Below are 20,762 nucleotides of genomic sequence, written 5' to 3'. Positions count from 1 at the left end.
AAGAGTTACTCACCCTTGAGTACCTCTTATCAAAAATTGAAGTGTGGTCACAAAGCTTGTGTGTAGCGCGGTGGGTTAGGCTGGCTATAAGCATGCTCAGGACATCCTTCTCTGGTGGGTTAGGCCAGGAGTGGGAGTATGATTGCATGCTGCTTCTTTGAGAGGTCCTGTTATTTGATAACGTGTTATGTTGGTTTTATGTTGGTCTTTCTTATGTTACTTTGGTTGTGTCCTTTTTTCAAAAATCAAATTGTTTTTGGTTTGGGTTTGTCTTGCGACTTTTTTGTGTTTTAATTTTTCTTTCTTAGACTTTATAATAGTCTTCAAAAGAATATATTATCCAGTTTTAAACTGGGTTAATCCGGTTTGGGTATTGTTGGTTTTCTTTTCTTAGTCATGATGTTATTTTATGATTTGTGGTGTTTAGTAAGCTGCGTTGGTTAGTTTGGTTTATGGTATAATTCCTTTCCAACCGGGTTAAAGGAAAGTTTGAAACTTGTTATCGTGTGTTAGAGTTGTTGATAGTGAAAGCTTGAAACTAAAAATCATTATTTAAACAATTCTTTGTGGGCGAGCTGTGCGAGTTTGGATAGAATTCTTGTGCGAATGAATGAAAATATTGAAAAGGTTAGTACTGTTTTCTCATTTTATCAATTTATTGCACGGAATTTGAATTTTACTGCGTTTTAAAAATTATAAATTATAAATGCGTTATAAAATTATAAATTATCATCGTATTTTACGTTTACTGCTTTATGGGGAAATAATTTATAAATAAAATTACTACATTTTGTATGAATTTTACTACATTATTTAGTGCAAGAATTTAATGAGTTTTAAGACAATTGAACAAGTTTGTATTTTTCTTTTTCTTTTCTGTTTTGTAGATGATTGTGGTGTGAAGACTAAAAGAATAAATTAAACATTGATAGAAAATGGTTAGTACAAATTTAAATTTATTAGTAAAAATATTTTAATTTGTATTTACCTTAAATAGATTTTGGATTATTTGTTATTGCTACGTTTCGGAAATTACGGGGAACTAATGATAATGGATGGTTTTGTGGTAAATGACGCAACTGTGGTGCAGTAGGTGTTATTTCTATATTTTTATGTTCTTCGTCGTATGTGTTTTGTCTTGCGGATATTTTTGTGTTATATTCCTTTGTTTGTGCATCTAGAAGTATTTTGTTAATTGATGATGAAAAAATTCCAAAACATCCTGCAAATAGTATACGTGCTACACTTGCTTGTCGGTTTACTTGTGTATATATAGCGCATGTGTTTTAGATTCCTTTTAACAGTGAGAAAAGAAATCCTATAAAACTAAACATAGCGTATAAGATAGCTAATTTTTCTAAGATATAATAGGGCTATCCTAGAAACGCGAGATTTTCATTTTTTACGGTGACAAAACTCAAAATGTTTATTGGTGAAATATCTTGTGGTCTGTATTTTTCACCTTTTAAAAATATGTAGTCCTTGATATCTTTAAAATATTCGCTATAGTCTTGTGTATAAATGTCTGCAAATCCTGCGGTTTCGGCAAGTTTTCTTAAATTCTCGTCAATTGATTGTCATTATATTGTGTCCAGTTGTCTTAATAATTCCTGAAACTGTTGTGTTCTAATGTGATGTTGGATATCAGATTTAGAAAATATTCCAATTGATTGTAAATCAATGTTTGGAATACGAGCAATAGCTCTGATTCTTTCGGGTGAAAATTTTTTGAGTGGTTGCATTAATGTAGGGTATGGTGTAAGTAGGTAGTATTTATTTTCATCAGGATTTAATTGTACTATATTGTGGCTATTTTCTGATCCACATGGGTTGTTTGCTTTGAAAGTGTGTCGACAAAATGTACTTTATTTTTATAGAATATGGAGATTCTTTTATAACAACGTTTGTCTTCAAAAACGTATAATGGTGATACTTTTTTGGTGCAATTATAGAACCATAAAATGTTTCCTTCATAGTCAAGAAAATTTGATCTGTTTTCTGATAATAAGTATCCTGCGTAAGGTATTTTTAGTACTGCTAGTGCGAGTGATTGTAGGATTTGTGTTTTTTCCAATTCCCATAGTTGATGAAGTGTTTCTAATTCAGAAATTGACATTTCTTGAAAAATTCTTCTAATTGTGTAGTCTAAATTCATGTCTCAGTGGATATCATAATGAATATTACCAAAATAGGTGCTATTCATTCGTGATAGTTCTTGTAAACGTGTACTTTTACTGTCATATGGTTTTTATTTTTCCACCAGGTTGACCTTTGCTTTTCAGAAAGTTAACTGGGACGTATGATGTTCCTTCATTAATAGGATGACTTGTGGCATAAGGGTCAATTTTTATTTTTCCAGTTGTCATGTCGAAACTTTTTTTATATTCGACAAGTATTTCAGAGTATTGTGTTTTATAAAGTGGGTTTCTGTTCTTACATGCAAATTCTGTTTCTTAATAGATTTGAAAACGTGTTAATTTATTTTCTATATCATGAATATTTCTAAAATCATTGCTTTGTTTACGAGATGGGTTTACTTGTTCATATGGAATTGATTCAAAAAATTATTTTTCATGAAATTTTATCAATCGAGCATGGATTTTTGCTACTTGAAATGTTCTGCATGTACCTTCGGGAAACCAAACAATTGTTGCTTGGGTCCTTATTGTGGGGTCACAATAACCTTGATCATTTTGCAAGGTAATCTAATTCCTTGATAGATCATGGTGTTACCAGTTAAATCTCGTGTGAGTTGTATTTTTTCAAGTTGTATTTTCCAATCAGAAAACATTATTTATTAGTATCCTTTATTTTTTGTGTCTGCTTTGCAGTTTGAAGGGTAATTTATTCCAATGTGTGGTATCCAATGTTTATCGTGTATGTCATAAGTTAATCTTCCGTGTGCGCCGTTATATGGGTATATTTCATCTAGTTTTATATGTCCTTGATATCGTTCAAGTTCTGCTTGATGTTCAGAATCGGCAAAGACTTGGAAATTTACTATTTTTTTTGTCTGTGATTTTATTTCTTGCGATATTTAGTCTGAGTAATTCGTTTTTACAATCGTCGGGATTTAGATATAAAAGTCGTTCTATATTACTTTGGTAAAATGATTCGTGATCAAGTCGGTTCTTATTTCCGTTGGAAATTTATGAACAGTGTACTTTCTTTTCGAAAATTGTTGCTGTAAATTTATATCCTGTGACTGTTGTTGCTCGGGCTTTTGAATACAATGTTGCTACTACATTTGTAGTTTCTATAGCTTGTGGTTCTGTTTCGCATTGCAATACTTGATTTATGGCATATTTGTGTAGTGTTTTTTGTTCGTTTTCTTCACAATCATAGTGTGTTACTAATAAATCCTGGGGTCCTGTGCGAGGAGAAGGGTTTGTGTTTTGGTCTGAAAAAATTAGAAAAAAGATGTGTTGAAATGTTAATATTTTCAGAACATACATGTATATGATAATCCTAAGAATGGGTTATAAAATGTGATGTAACCAATTGTGTTTTTTGTATATCTATCGTATTTATATATTACTTCAGTTGTTATAAATGGTGGTGGTAACGATTGAGCTGTTATATTTGGTGGATTTAATGGGTAGAGATGTTGAACAATTTATTAGGTTTGATCGTGATTTCAAATTTTAAATGGAGACTATTTTGTTGAAGTATTTGAATATTCTGTTCACGAGTATCTTCGTGGATATCTTGTCTATATTGTAGTCTATTGAGTGCCCAACTGTGGAGTCGGATACTATCTTGATGTTGTCCAAATAATGGGGGAGGTGGAACGAATGTATTCCAATCTAATCGTAAAGGAGTATTTGATGATGACTGCTCTCGATATCTAGCGTCGAGGTTATTTGGGAAATTTAAAGGGAAAACTGTTGAACCTAAGTAATCTGAGGGAATACTTGAGGTGCTATGTTGTGAAAGGAGTGTGGGAGTTTCTAGAAATGTACTACTTGAATTTTCTGAAATAGTTGGTTTTGGTGACTGGGTATATCAAAATGAACTCTAGGGGTTTGAAAATTTCTATTTCTTCGTGAATGTATAATCTGTCTATTTATTACAACTGTATTTCGACTTTGATTAATGTGTCTTATTCTATTTAAGTCTTGTGGTAATGTGGGGTATAAACTATATTTTTGTTCACTTAGGGATGCCTGTCGCTGAACTGGTTCTAGTGGTTCGGATAAGCGAGCGTGTCGTTCATCAGAAGTGTATGGGTTGTTCTTGGTTAGCAATTTTTGAAACGTGTCCGTTTTTTTTATAGTGGGAAGATTTATGTTTATTGTAATATTCTTCGATGAAAAGAATTAAAAGGATTGTTGCTAAGGCGAATTTGACTATTGCCTTTTTTACACATTTGCACAAGGTCATAATTAGGGATGATAAAAATGTGATGAAAATTACGAATAGTAAAAAAAATATCTGTTCTACTAAAAATTGTTCGTATCATTTAAATAGTCCTCGATTTCTCGTACCTGTGGATGTGGTCAATGATTTGGGAAAGTTGGAGATATATTTCAAATAGGGAGTATAAAATTTTAAAAAATATTGCAAAAAATCTTAAAAGGATTATGAAAGCTTCAAAAGTATCGATAAAAAATGTGAGCAAAAGTTTTAGTAGTATGAAAGATTTTACGAAAAATTTTAAGATTGTATTTTTTAGGATATTGACTGATTGAGAGAAAAGCATTTAAGAAATGATTCGTTCTTCGAATACTTTTTGTTGTTTGGGGCGAGATTCAAGTGTGGTCGGATTATCTATTAGTTTTTTGACAAGTGGGTTGAGTTTTGTGAAAAAATGTTGGGGGCTATTTTTATGGTGTTTGGGAGGTCTTGTTTGCGTTATTTTTTATTTGTTGGGTTATCTGGGGTGTTTTTGAAATATTCGTACTTTAGGCCAAATGATTTTGGTCCTTTTTTACTTAGGCTAATTCGCCATTTTTGGTTGGAGGGTTTTTGAGGTCTGAGTTGGAAAGTATTGTTGATCTTTGCGTTATTAGATAGGGGAGGGTTGTAATATTATGGTGATATTTATTTTTGTTGTCAAGTTTTAGCGGGTTGCTTATTTTTGACCTGGAGATTGTAAAGTTATAGTTATAGATCTATCTGGAGTTTAATATCTATCGGCTAATAGGTTGGTGTTAGAGATATAGAAGGTGACGGATTTGAGTGAATCGTATTGGCTGAATCTGAACTAAAATTGTTGCGTATTTGTCAGCATGTAATCTTGAAAAATGAAAGTTCAAAATGATTTAGAGGTGTAAAAATTTTTGCGTGGTTGATTTCTAAGTCGTGATGTTTCTCTATGTTCTGATTTTTCTATTTGTTCTTGTGGTAAAATTTTTCTATCGTTTTCCTGTTTTTTCTTTCTTTTTGAGGTATTTTTGGGTCTGGCGTTTTTGGATTGTTTTGAGCTGTAATTTTGTTTTTCATGATGAATGTTGTCCTGTTCATTTATTTCTTTTTCTGTATGTGAAAGATTTTGAATAACTTTTAAACCTTTGAAAGAATATAATTGAGTTAATTCGCGTAATGCGTATTCTTTTGGGTAGTAGGGTCATAGATTGTTACGATGTTGAACAATTTCTTTTTTAGTTGAAACTGTGAGTTTATACGTTACGTCAGTGAGTTTGGCAATTATTTGGTATATTCCTTTTCGAAGGGGTTGTAATTTTTTAGAGATTCCTTTTTGCGTACTAAAGTTAAGTATTAAGACAAATGTTCCAATTTTTAAGTCTGTGGCTGGCTTAAAGCGTGAATTAATTTGGTCGTTAATGTTTTGCCTTTGTAACAATTTCTTTGTTACTTTTTGGTAAATTTCATTGTGTTTTTTATCTCTATTTAAAAGCCATTCAGTGTGTGTGCCGGAGGCTAATTTAAGAATTTGTGGATGATGAAAAAGATCTTCATCATGTGTGTGTAAAAGTAGGTTATAACAAATTGAATCTTTATTTGGTTGGCAATAACCTTGTGCTTTTTTATGGGCATTTGCTGTAAACATAATTGGTTTTCTTGGCTTTTGATTAAAAACCATTTCGTATGGTGATATTGCTAAAATTGTCGTAATTCGTGAATTATATGATAAGGGAAATAGTTTTACATCTGCAGACCATTCTGTGTATCGTGTATCATTTCCATTAGTGGTTCATCTGAGATATTCTTGTAGTGAACGGTTCATACCTTCGACTAAACCGTTTGTCCAAGGTGCATGAGATGTACGTGGTTATGTTTGATGTTATATAAGTGGCATAGTGTGATGATTTCATTATTTATAAATTCTGTACCGTTGTCTGTAACTAGGATTTCGGGCAATCCGAATTTGGCTATCCAATGTTCATAAAATGTTGTGTAAGCATAATAAGCATTACAATGTGGTACTGGGTTGAGTGCTACATAACGTGTGAATGCATCAATGATGACCATAATGTAGGAGTTTCTTTCAGAGGATGGTGAAATTGGTCCTTTTGTGTCGAATGAAATGCGATGGTTAAAAATATAAACTTTGTCCTTTAAAATCTTGTTTCTGTGCTATTTGTTTTTGATTTGGATAAGGTTTGTTCAAATGACATATTATACAATCATTGCATAATACTTTTATCCAAATTGATGCCTTTGGGAAATAAAATTTTTGTTTAATGTTCGTGTATGTTTTTTTCTGATCCGGAGTGTCCTTTTGTTTTTTGTGTATGGGAGATGTTAAATGCTATTAGTATCATACTTAAAGGAAGACAGGGAAATTTAGAATCATTTAATTGATATTCTAAAAGATTTGTACATTCATTAAATGTTGTGTTGTTAAACTTTCTGAAATATCGGAGCAGTGTTTTGTTTCCTAAAATTGTGGTATCAATTTTTACGGGCTTAGTTTTGTATTTGTGCCATGATTTTAGTTGTCTAATTACTGGATCGAGATTTTGATATTGTTTTAAAAGTTCAAGTGTAATTTTATCTGTTGGGGGAGAAAAATATTGTCAATTTCTAGTTTTGATAGGGGAATTGTGTCAAGTGGGTCATGGAGGTCAAAAACTTGATTTATTGTGTATTTTGAACCATTTTTTTGTGGTCCTGATAATATTATTTTATCGGTCGAATTTTCCATTTTCAATTAATGCAAAAAGTTTGTTTTTTATGCGAGTGTTGTTTTATTCTCTTGTGTTGAGTATTATTTTTTATCCATTGTGAGTATGGAATTGGTTTAAAAAAGGATGTGCCTAATAAGTCAACTTCGTAGTGATTACTTTGGCAATCTAAGTAGAGTGGAAGATGTTGTAGATTATTTAATTGTGATTGATCAATATCAGTTTTTACTGCATATTTGCATTCTAGTCGGGGTGATGTTTCATCTTTTGCGAGATAGAAAATAATATTTTAGGGTATTTCAACTGTAGTTTTTCGTGTAAGTAATTCATGTGGCGTATTTCGACTTAATGTATCTGGTAATGCAAGGTTTTTTCTACTATATGTAAGTTTGGAAATTTCATTAGAATTAATTGAAATATAAAAACTCTATGATTAGGATTTGATTTTTGTGTAAAGAGAAATATAATTGGTTTGTGATCTGTAAATAGAACTGTCGGGTGTTTTGATCCAAGTATCAGGAATTCAGATTCTGTAAGTGTATGAATTATAGCTGTACATTCTCTCATTAGAGTTGAGAGTCGTAGCTCTGCTTGTGTGAATAATCGTGAATTTGCTGATATAAGATTCGTTTTATTTATTCCACTATGCGATTGAAGCAATGCTGCGCCGATGCCAAAACTTTAAGCATCGCACATTGCTTAGAATGGTTGATTTGGGTCTGGAATTGTGTTTGAAATTTGTTCTGTCAAAAGTTTTTTAAATTCTTCAAATCGTGTTTGATGCTCAGTGGTCCATTCAAAATTATTTCGTTGTCTGAGGATGTGATAGAAGGGTCTTAAGTATTGTTGCATTTTGTAAACATATTTACTTAAGAAATTCAACATTCCAAGGAATTCTTGGATTTTCTTTTTATTTGTAGGTGGCTGAAGTTTTTGGATTGAATCAATGCGTGATTTTAATGGAGTGATAGTGTTTCGTTCAAAAATATGTCCTAAAAATTTAACGCGTGTTAAAAAGAAGTGTGATTTATTGGGGGCTGCTTTCAGATTTTTGTTTTGAAGTATTTTGTGATATTGTTCTAAAACTGTAAACATTTCTTCTTTGGTTTGTGATTGCATAAAAACATAATCTGGATAGGTGATTGCATTTTTCTTGAGTATCAATGGTCTAAAAATTTTACTCATAAAAGCTGAGAAAGCTGCTGGTCCTATGGATATTCCATAGAATAAGCGATTAAATTCATATTGTTGATTTCCAATAACAAATTGTGTTAAGCGTCGTGATTGTTCATCTAGTGGCATTTGATTATAAGCACTATTCTTATCTGCGGTTGTGAAGTACTTACCATTTATCTTTGTTAAGATAACTTGTATGGGTTCAATAGGCCAATTGCATTTTGATTCGTCAATTAGTGAATTGAGGTATCTAGCGTCTAAAACTATTTTTAGTGATTCATCTTTTGCTAGATTGATAACAGGGTTAATGAAGGTGGTACCTTTTGGCTGTTCTTCTGTATTTACTGGTGAGATAATTTCGTATTGTTCTAAAATATCAAGTAATCTATTTACCTTGTCGTGTAAATGAATAGGTACTTTACTTGCTCTTTTTTTTTGAAAACTGCGTCAGGTTTCAATGGGAGGTGTAGTGATGAACTAATTTTTCCAACGTCAAATTTTGATGTTGCATAGACTGTTGAATATTTTAACAGTTGTTTTGCTAATTTATCAATTTCATCTTGTGTGATTTGTGAGTGTTGAAAGTTAAACATTGTTAAAAATCTTTGTTGTTCTTTTGTTTAATTTGTTATATTGAATGTCGGTTTAAAATATGGTGTTTTTTGAAATAATCTGTGTTTCTTTTTTCATTACTTACTATATTATATATGGATAATTCTTCGTCAAGAATTGTTGATTGGCAAAAATCTAATAATTGGAGTATATTATTAACTCGGTAGACTACTTCATTTATGGGTGAAATGGTGGCATTTGTTTCGCAATATCCTAAAATTCTCAGGGTAATATGATTTGATCCGGTGTATTTTTATACACGTGTAAAGAAATAATATCAGAATTCGCAATTTTTGAGTATTTTATGGATGAGATTGTAATTTTGAAAAATTTGTGATTAGTTTTAAATTCGAAATCTGACATGAAAAGTTGTTGTTTATTTTGATTTTTGTTATACTGATGAACTTGTTTCATTGAGAAATTATATATATTTCCTGATAGTGGTTTCAGGTGGTTCCGTGTTTGATTATAAAGGGGATAAAATTTTGAGGATAAAATTTTGATAAAATGGTGGTTGTTTGTTTAATCCTTGGAAGAATGTTAGGGCTGTTTTTTTTTGCTTTTGTATATTTATCTTTGATATGGATCTTACTATTTAAGATGTTGATTGTTGGTATATAATTAGGTATGAATGGTATGCCAAAAGTATTGTGCTTAATATCAGTAATACGAAATATTTGTTTAAATGACTTGTTTAAAATCTTGTTTTGTACCATTGTTCTTGTGGGAACAAGGAATAGTTGAATTTTTCCATAATTTACTAATGTTAATCCTTGTGCTGTTGCTAATTTACTAGAGGTTTCAAGAGGTGTTAAACTTGGATGCAATGTTTTAATTTCATTCTATGTGGGAATGTTAATTATATTTGATTCTGCTCCTGAGTCAATTAAAAAATCAATTTCAAGATCTGGTGGTTGAAATTCTTTGTTTCTTGGGCTTTCTAGGAGAAGTGGAATTGTCCAAATTTTTTCTCTTGGTTGTTCTTTTTGTATATTTTGATAAATATGTTTTGTGTTTGAGCATTGTGTTTCATCTTTTTTATCAGGTTTAATTACCGTGTTAATTTCGTTTACTTTGTGTAGTTTGTGTATTATAAATGGGTCCAATATAGTAATTAAGAAGATGTTCCAATTGATTTTCATATATATGTGAAGTAAAAGGTTGTTCATATATGATAGGTTCATAGTCGTTTTTGACTGTTATCGTATTTACAGAGATGGTTTTATCTGTATAACTTTCAGTATCTGATGATTCGCAATTTATATGATTTAGTTGTAATTCATTACTTCCTGTGTCATCAATACCTGGGGGGTCTGAAGTTGTTTCTTCATTTGTTTGCACTTGATTAATCTGTCTTTGATATTTTGGTGTGTTACTTCTGTATCGATGTTTAGAATCGGGATAACGGTTATTATTCCTATGTGGTGACTAGGAATAATTTCTGTATCGATTATTGTAAATTGAGTTTCGATTTTGTAAATTATTTCGTGATCTGTTTTGGTAGTTGTCATTTGATCTGTGATAATTCGATCTAATACTAGAATTATTCCTTGATCTATTGTTTGGATAGTTCTGATTTCGATTGTTTGAATAAATTCTATTTCTATTGTGTGAATAGTTTCTATTTCTGTTGTATAATGAGTGTCGTGATCTCTTATTGGAATAGTGTCTATTTCTTGGGTTTGAATGGCAACTGGATGCAGAAACAAATTCTGTTGTGTTTGAATTCCATTGTGAATTGTTATTTTGGTTGTTTTGGCTATTCGCTCGGCTATATCTATTTTGTGAGAAATTTCATGAAATTCCTCGTTCGGGCGATCTACCTCTATAACTGGAAATATATGGTGATTGATTTCTTGAGTAACTTGAGTTGCTTGGAAGTGGTTTTCTCGAACTATTTTTACTATATATATTTTTGTTTGGCAGATTTGGATCTTTTTTCATGTATTGGTAGAATGATTTATTTGGTTTTTATGCTTTTGAGGTTTATTATGATTGTCTTGTTGTTTTTGTCTACATTCGACGATACTATGTCCGTATGGTCGGCAGAAATTACACCATTTTTTGAAAAATGGTTTGCCTTTAAAGTTTGGATTTCGTTCGCAGATGTTTAGTATTTCAGTAATTTTTTCAAACAGGTCTGTGTCTGATTCTTGTATGTATTTACGTGCGTAGTATTTGTTTCAATCCGATTAACATATTGTAGTTTTAGATTTTCTGTTTCTTCTAGTTTCATTGTGATTTCTGCTTGTTCTAGTTTATCTACTAATTTTCTAAAATCTAAATCTGGTTTTTGAATTGAGGAAGGATGAGATGCTCTCTTTTTTAAAGCTATTTTCCTTAATTGAGGTGTTGAGGTCATCATTACAATTTCTATTATTTTTGTGTTTTTGTAGTCATATGTATTGAGTGAATATGCGTTTGGAACTGCTAATTGTTTAATTGTTTCGTTTGGTAATCTGCGTATTTCGTTGCATAAAACTCTTTGATGTTGTTTGTTTCTTTCAGAAACAAACATTTTTGAAAATACTTGTGTAAATCTTTTCCAATCTGATTTTATTTCTATAGGTAATACTGAAAAACATTCTTGAGTTACGCCATCTAGGGTTGTTTGTATTAACGCTCTGCGTCTATGTATCCAATTTTGATGGAGTGGTGTATTAATTGGTTCAGGTCCTATATTCAAAATTAAATTTGCTGTTACTGCATTTAAATAATCTTCTACAGAATGTTCAGGATCTATTCCTGTGAATACCATTAATGGTTTACTCGATCTTATTGATGATCCACCCATGATGTATGGATTCATAGTCATCTGTAATAGGTTCTGCGGCATTTGGCATTTGTGAAAATTTTGAAAGTTGATTTTTTGTTATTTCATGTTGCTAAAGGTAATATGGGAGCGGTATTTCAGTTTGCATTTGGTTTGGTTGATAAGAATGCATTGACATTGGGTTTTGTGGTTGTATTGGTTGAAAAAATTGTGTATTAAATGGGTTTTGTATATGCATTTGTCGTGGATTTTGTATATCTGTTGGATTTTGTGGGTAAATTTTTATATTTTGAGATGGTTGAGATTGTCGCGGTCTCTGTGTGCGATATTCTTTAGTATATGGTGCACAGGTTGATGATAATCATCGTCATCAGATGATAAATAGTTTGTGTTATATGGTGAATGTTGTTAATATTTATTCTGTTGAAAAAATGGGTAATTTTCACTATAATCCTGTGGAGGCTGTGGATTATCTGGAAAATTTACTGAATTGGTTAATGTATTTGGGAGATTCCAATAATGTGAACATACGTGATTTAAACTTTGTGTTTTTTTGGGAGGGGGGTTGATTTGTTTTTGATTAGTGTACGTAACTATAATTGTGTTCTGCAAAAGTGTTTCTTGTGAACGTTTTTCGTGTTTTTGACGGTTTTGTCATTGGTCTATACGTCTGATAGTCCATATTATTTTTTTGGAGCAACCGAAGGTTTGACGGTCGATTGTTGGTTAAGTGTGTTAGTCAAGAATTCGTATTTCTTGGTGTTGTCAGATTTGGGTGTATTGGTGAAATACTTTGTTGTGTAGTTGTTGCTGTTGTTTGGACGATTTCTTCATTTATGAAGTGTGATGATGTTTGAAAGTCTTGCTGTGCAAGATTTCTGGTTCCACTGAGATTTTTTATTATGTATGACTGTTGAATTTAAGCTGTTATTTCGTGTATCAGGTAAAAATTTATTATAAATTAATGGTGTTGCGTCAATCGTCAATGGTATTACTTTTACATAATCTCTGTGGAAAGATATTGTACTTATTGTTTGACTCCAGATGTCTTGTAGAATATTTATAAATGCTGGACGAGACCATTCAGGGTCCCAAACGTAATCTGATTGTTCTGCAATGACAGTGTCGTCATTGGTATTTTGAGTTCTGAAATTTTTTCTTTCTTGTGAAATTAAATCTAGGTTGTGGGTAAAATAATCTATTATAAACCATGCTAAAATCTTTTGCAAATCGTGTTTGGTGTTCTGTGAGACATCATAATTGGTAAACTGTTTGCGGATTATATATAAAAATGTTGATAAAACTGTGATTTTATTTCTTACTTTTGTATGTTTGGATGTTTCGTCTGGTGATATGCTTTGAACTTCTGTTTTTTCCAATATAGATATATAACTATATTTTATTGCAAAAACTTCGTTTGAGAATTTTGAATTTGCTCTTTGTGAATTATGATATTATATGCTTTTGATACTATATATTATATTATATTCTATGAATACTTTTGAAAATTCTAACTCAATATCGTGTGTTTGAATTACTTATTTACCATGAGCTGTTCGTGATGTGCTGAATTCTATGGTGTAGATTCCATATTGTTGTGTTAGATTACATATGTCTTTCAAATAATGTTCTATATATTGTCTTTTGATTTTTACATCCGGGAATTCTGCTTTACATGGACTGTTTCCTAGTTCAAACAAATTTACGAGTAAGTTTTTACAAAATCGTGTTTGTCCTCTATCATCGAGTGAATCTATAAGAAAGGGAAAAACTGCTTCTTCATCTGGACTTTCGTCACTTTTAGTGATGCTCATTTTTTCGTTTGATGACTGTTAAAATATAATTATCAATATGTCTAATTGGTTGATTGCAATTATATAGGTGTACTGGTTTGTGTTTATATTGCTTTTTTTTCTTCTTTTTCCTCTTTTTGATGAGTTTGAAGTTCTGAATCGGAAAAATATTATTGATCATGGATGGGGCAATTTTTATTTTTTGATTCTTTTAATTTGTATAGTTCGTCTAAACTGCTGACTCCTGATTCGTAAAAAGCGTTTCCATTTTTTGAAAATATTTTTCGGGTTATTCGTCTTTGTTTGCTTATAATTTTTCTTTTTATTGTTTGTCGTTTTGTTTGAAAGTATTCAACTGCTTGTGTATGTGGGGTTATTACAAGATCGTATTTTTGGTTGTCTGTTTCTCAAATGTGTAAAATAATTGTTTGTTTGTTTCGTAAATTTTTGATTGACATAAGGTTTAGGATGAGGGATGCAAGAAGTTATTAGTGATTTTTTATTTTCCTAGACTGTTAGTCCGTACGTTTTTTTGGTTAGCTTAACCTGGGTCTTTTTGTTCAGTGTTGGAGATAAAAGTATATCAATTCCGGAGAATGATTTTTTATTTTCTGGTGGCTAGTCTAAGTTAAGGTGTTATTTTAATTAATCTTACTTAGGGGTAGTGATTGTGTTCAAGGGTTGGAGAATAGTTAATCGATCCACAAGGTTCAGGTATAATGAGAACGCAAGTAGTTCGTTAGATACTATTTTAAACTTACTAAGTTTAAGATCTATCCTAGGTCTGGTAAGAAGAGGGTTCAAGTGAAGGATGAATAACCGAAGTTCTTCACTGTTTAGCCTAATTTGAATGGTTAGTGTTATTAAAAATTTCCATTAGTCCTGGGTCTTTTGAAAATGTTGAATAGTGAATCGACGTTTGAGGTCATTAGACACTTGAAAAAAGGGTGGGGGAGAACAAAATTGTTTTTGTTTGATCCAAGGATAAGCCTTGATGATCAGAATTTAAAATTAATGAGATAGAAAGTTTATTAAGATCCAAGGATAAGCCTTGATGATCTTGTTTAAATTTAAGTAAATTTAAGTTTAAAATGATTTAAAACTATTTGGTAAAAAGTTTTAGTTTTAAATGATGTTAGCTGGCTTATGATTGCTGTTATGTTTAGGTGATGAAGCTGGAACAACAGGATGATTTTTAATTACTAACTCAGATTCTAAATATAAAAGTTTGTGTTGGCTTTTGCCGTACAACCATGAAGCTAAATGGTAAGTTTCTACGTAGTCGTATATCGTCTCTTGTCCGAGGTTTTCTTCCAATACCGGGTAGTTCTAGCATTGTGCGGAATATTGGCTCTAGAGAGTCGTAGAGACATTTCAATTAAGTTATTCTCGTGTAACATTTTGAAAATGTTTTGTCTAATTTCTAATCTATATTTGGCTAATTCTAAGCTATTAAGGTCTTATTCGAGACTTATGGTCGCACCAGATGAGTTAGGTCCTTTTGGTTAACTCATAGAGTAATTTCGGATAGGGTACACCGTCTGCTCGTCACGCTATCTTATTTTCGGCCGGATATATTCGTGCAACTTCTTATTCTAATACCGATCCTAATCTTACTCTTATATCTACTAGTCTCAGGGTGTTTAACTACTCTCTGCTAGGCTCAATAGATCTAGAGTATACTGGCTTATTGCAACAGCTGAAGTTCTCTTGGAGAGGTAACTAATTTCTAAGTTAACTTCAAATCTCTCTGGTGCTGAAATTACAAGTAATTTCAGATCTTACAAATAAGTGGGTTGTTAGTAAGATGAATTGTGATTGGTTAATATTAAAAGTTTTACAGTGGTAAAATATCTAATTCATCCAATAATAAAATGTAGTTTAGATCAGGTTCCAATGTGCAATTCTATCATCCCATCGAGCCCAAGAAACGACACTATCTTCAGTAAAAAACCAGTTTTGTAGTTTTTTTGACAAAAAAGGGTCAGAACATTCTGCGCTACTTGTACAGCAAACGGCTATCCTTGTTTAACTATGAATTATCAAGAAAAAATAGGGCCGAAGTTACATCGATCGAACTGCTGATGATAACTTATTGACATATTAAAAACAAAACTTTTGTTCTTTTTTTTAGTTTTTTGAAATGATTAAGTTCACATCCGATAGTTTTTAACAATTGAAAATGAAGTATAATAAAAAACAAAAATAAAAAAAAACGCGTTCAAAATATATTCTAACTTAAGGCCCATTTAATGAAAAAAGTTAAGAACGTAACTATTTGAGAAATGAAGAAAAAAAAATGATCGGCGCATGCCACTGTTTTATACTCAAAATTGTTTTAGAGTACTCCGGATTTTTAGCTTGAGTTCGGCAAAGTTTGAGCTAGACTCAGCATAGCTTCTGATGCTTAGAACAGTTTTTATAAGACATAAGGGTAACGTTTTGGTTTCGTATTTTTTCAAAAGCATGTATTGCCCAAGGCACATGTAATTATGCATTTGAAAATTAAAGATACTTTATATGAAAATTATATAGAGTTTGTTTTTATAGAGTATGTATTGTATGTATCAACATAGGCTATAAAGAATCCGGTCAACACCCTATGTATTAACATAGGGAATAGTTTTCCCAATGTAATAAGATAGGGAATAGAATTGGTAAAGTTTCATGATTTGAGTGATGATAAGAGAGTGGTAAGAAAAAGTGTTTCATTTTTGTGTGGGAATGTCTAGTTTTTTGCGAAAACTTCGGCGCGCGTTACCTAATTGATGAATATCATTGGTTTATTTCGTAAGAATAGTTTTTTGCAATGTATCAAGATTGGCTATAGGTTTCAGAGTTTCAGATTTTAAGATGGTAAATTTCAACAAAAATTTTCGGCGCCCGATCTTTACATGATTTAAGATAGTGTATATATCTCTCTGTATAATAGTAATAGTCATTCAACGTATTAAAATCAGTTTTACCATGTATGAAGATACGAGGTTTGAGATGGTAAAAATCAAAAAAAATACGCCGTCCCATTTTGTTAATGTTTAGGATTCTAAATTTTTCTTTACTTTAAAAACCAAAAACTTGTCGATACTTTGCCATCGGACCATCTCCAGATACTTTTGACTTTTACTATCGTAACAGCAATAAGTTTTACATTTCGGCGAATTTAAACTCCTCCTTGAACAATCCTGGTTCTCTCTGGTCATGGTTCTCATGTTTAGAGCATCAAGTACGTGTTAAAAAGTTCATTTTTGTATCTGCTCTAATATTGTCTTGACAGTCCGTGTTTCGCTTTTCTTTTAAATCTTCTTCTGCCAAGCCAACCGGAGAAAAGATGCATCCATTTATTTTTCTTTTTCTTTGTTAGAAGCTCCACTGCATAGAAATTTTTTGCTACGATATTTAGTCTCTTGTAGAACTGGTTATTGATAGTTTTATGGGTTTTTTCATCTCCAAGATCTTTTGTCATTGTACGTTTTGATCTATCCATTCTTTGATAGCCTTACGAACTATTTCCTAGCTGTTTCATCGTTTCGGTTACCACACCAGATAGTGGATTTTTATCACCGGCTCGCCTATAACAGACTGAATGAGACTGTTGAAGACTTTACGCTATGTGTATTGTACAAATCGATGAAATTTTGTTCACTGTAGTCTATGATTCAGCTAAAGGGTGAAAAGTGGTGTGATAAGTTATTCTTTGGTCAAACTGAAGCTCGATATCAATACGCGTTGCGGTTGCTTGAACAAATCGTTTTCTTTTGGATATATCTTCATTTATTCCCCAAAATTGTTTTTTTTTCGTTTCCTGGTAACATCAAAATTTTTGAAAATAGGTGAGATATCGGAAAACTTTGCTTTTAGTTCATCAAGATTTTTCAGATCGCGTTGCACGTAGCCGAACCTTGTTTCACTTTCAATGTTTTGCAGTAGTGAATTGGCAGAAAGAGGTCTTTTGAAAGGAAAGTGAGTTCTTTTTAAATTGATCTCACCAACTACACTCCCACATTTCTTCGAAGTAGTATTCTTCTTCTCGGTTGTAATCTTTTCGAAACCCGTCCATGTCTCATTTCGTGGTTCCTAGTTTGATATCATCATTGGTCAGGCATGGTCCAGCTTCTTGACAAGATCAAAAATGGAAATAACAACCAGTTGCTTCAAAAACAGTCTTGCAATGGTTGCAATTACCATCAACACTGAATCAATCATTTTATTTTTTCCTGTAGTGTAGTAACTTTCAATTATGCATTCAAGTTTAGTGGCTTGAAAGTATGACATGTCTTAATTTTCAATTGTTTGAACCCGATTTTGCCTTGCCTTGATTTTTTGTGTTTCTACATTTAAGTCCCATCTCGTATACAAGCCTGTGGGCACATCCTGACACATAGAATAAGGATAGAGTTGACTAGCATCTTTACCAAGTACTCTTGTTACTCAAGTTGCTTGATTTTCAAATCAATCGCTCGTTTGCTACTGCTTTCCTCGTGAAAACGATTGAGAGACCACCGGGCATGTCTTCACGTGTTTTTTCAGTCAGGTCACTATGACTCGTAAAGAAGGTGTAAAACTTACAGTCGGTGGACTTGTGTAGACAGTTATTTGCTAGATTCGGTAGTACGCATCCGGGCTTTAACATATGTCCATCACTTTGTCATAATAAATTTCAATCATTTTCTGCATAGTTTCAAAGGTAGGAAATAACATCTGCAGAAATTTGCGAATTTTTTTCTTTCACCTTTTCCTGTTCCCAGATAGAATTAAGGTAGTTGTAGTTTTCCAATCCCAAAGGTGGTTTGGTTTTGATGCCGAGTTTTTTCAGGAGTTGCTCTTCAGTTATCCTAGTGATAAGAAGTTTTTGATAATCAGCAAACTGTTTTTCGAGAGGGTTGCTTTTCTTCATTTTGATGTGGAAGTCATCATATGAGGGTAGTTGTAGTTCGTCAAGCTGTTGTTGGGATTATCAAACAACTCGTATGGAAATTATCCTTTCATCTCACTGGCTTTGTAAGTTTTTAGAAAAGAGGATAAAGTAGTAGCTCCACCGAAACTTCACGATTTCCAGAAGCTGAACATCTCCAAACTTGGAAAAAACAAAGTCGTTTGCTTTCTCGATATTGAAGTTGCAATTTTCCGTTGATAAAGTAGGGAATGAGATAAGATTTAATGGGGCTTATTTTATACCGACCACTGTTTAGTCCAAATACTCGTAGAGTATTGGTGTTTGATGCATCATCTCTAGATATTCCATCAATTCAAACAATTGACTGTTTTGAATCCTGAGAAAATGAGTTAATGCGGCTGTTTCTTCTTCATCTTCTTAACATTCGTCTTCATACTCGCTTGCTTCACTCTGGCTGAAACTTCCTCAATCATTCAGAATACTTAAAATCGAGGGTAGCAGTTTTTTGATGTTGTTTTCAATTTCCAGTAACTTTTATCACACTTCGTCTTTCTTTTTTTCCGCCAACAATTCAAATTTTGCCGCAAAGCCAATAATGTGGTGTCCATTTTTGATCTCAGTATCTTTCAAAAAGTGATGACAGGTTTTCAACTTTTCTCGTAACTGATCACTATCCTCCTGGTCTCACAAGATTTTTTTTAAAATCAGCAACAGAATCACTCGTTTTCCTCGCAATCCTCCTATATACGTTGTTGTCGAATTGAATGAAAGTTTGAAATTTTTTTCTCGCAAGATACAAACTTTGGAGTTGACTTTAACTGCTTCTTGCTGCTACGAAAAATCAGTTCTTGCTGGTTGTAAATACAAAAATTACATTGCGGAAAAGAAATAACCCTCGCACATAAATTTGTATTCCTGTATTCTTTGTCACAGTCTTCTCATTTCACTACCTCATTCTTTCTGAGTGAAGGCATCTGTAAAAATAGTGGGAGATTTGGCATACCTCAAAATTAAATAAAATAAATGACAGCTACAAAAACTGGGTGATTTAAAATGTCCCATGAGTTTTTAGAAATTTTATATTCTGTTTGAATTGTTCAAAAGTATTGAAAATGTTTTCGAGTAGTTATGCAAAGGACAGAAGAAATGCTTGAAAGGTAAAAAAAATTCAGAAAAAAATGAGTTTTAGTTAATATTGATTCGAGAAAATCAACCAATCAGAATTGAGTATTCTTTAAGTGACACTGTTTGTTGGAAACCAACCAATCAAAATCCAGCATTATCTAAAAATGAACTGTTTATAATTTTTTCGAAAACGTTAATCATTATTTGAAAATTGTCTAACAAAAAAATACTTGAATTTCCTCGAATTTCAAGTTTTAAGAAAATTGAAAAAACCCCAATTGAATTTCTTATTGATGAAATAGATTTTGACTCTTCCTTATTTCAAAAATTTTTGAATGTTTTCATTGTACAAAATATAGTTCTCCGACTAAGTAAACGTCTAATTAGGAAAACTTAATCAATCAAAGAATTCAATGTTGATACACACCTTGCATATTAAAACTTCAAACATACGGCTGAATTAAACCTGACTGGGATAGAAAATTAATTCAATCTAAAATTTTTCAAATTGATTAAAAAGTCGAACGATAATTTGTCTAAGACTCTTTTTATCCCCTACCCAATACCGAAATTTGTAAAAACTCCGCAGCAAAGTTCTTTGTTCCTTCAATTCTTAAAAAAATTTTCGAGGCTCAAAATCCTGCTTGATCAGGTTTGGAATCAGAGTTGCAGAGATTTGCTTTCAAAAATTCATCAATTGTGAGTTTTTCTCTCAAATTTATATCAAAAACAAATAAAAAAAACTTGACTATCTACTCAAAAATTAGAAGTTTCGCATTGCTTACATGCAAGAAACTCAATCAACCTAATGAAAAAATTGTAGAAATGCTAGTTGTATGCTATTCTTTTGTTATTTATATCGGCTATATTTCTTAGTTTTACAGCAAACAACTTATGATCAGTTGTTTTTGCAATTGATTTCGTGTGTATTTTAACTTTTTTTTGGAAGATCTAAGCCCCTGAAAACAGAGTTCTCTTATTGGATACACCATTATAACACAAAAGAACATTTCTGTAATTGAAACGACAAAATGTAAAACTATCCTGAAATGGAGCTTTGTTTCCGATTGGACACAACTTTGATATAAAAATTCCATAAAATGCATCTGAATTTGGATTGGAGACGACTACAAATCAAATATGGGATATATGTTTTGATTGGTTAAACCCACACATTCGAGTTGAAGGTACGCCTCACTCCTATCTAAAAAACATTTTGTTTTACAACTAACTACCGCAAATACCTCATCTCTCAGCTCTAATCTAATTCTTTCCAAAATATATTTGTCAAGTACCTC

This window comes from Symsagittifera roscoffensis, chromosome 8 (assembly GCF_963678635.1).
Source record: "Symsagittifera roscoffensis chromosome 8, txSymRosc1.1, whole genome shotgun sequence".
Lineage (NCBI taxonomy): Eukaryota > Metazoa > Xenacoelomorpha > Acoela > Convolutidae > Symsagittifera > Symsagittifera roscoffensis.
This window is presented reverse-complemented; position numbering follows the sequence as displayed.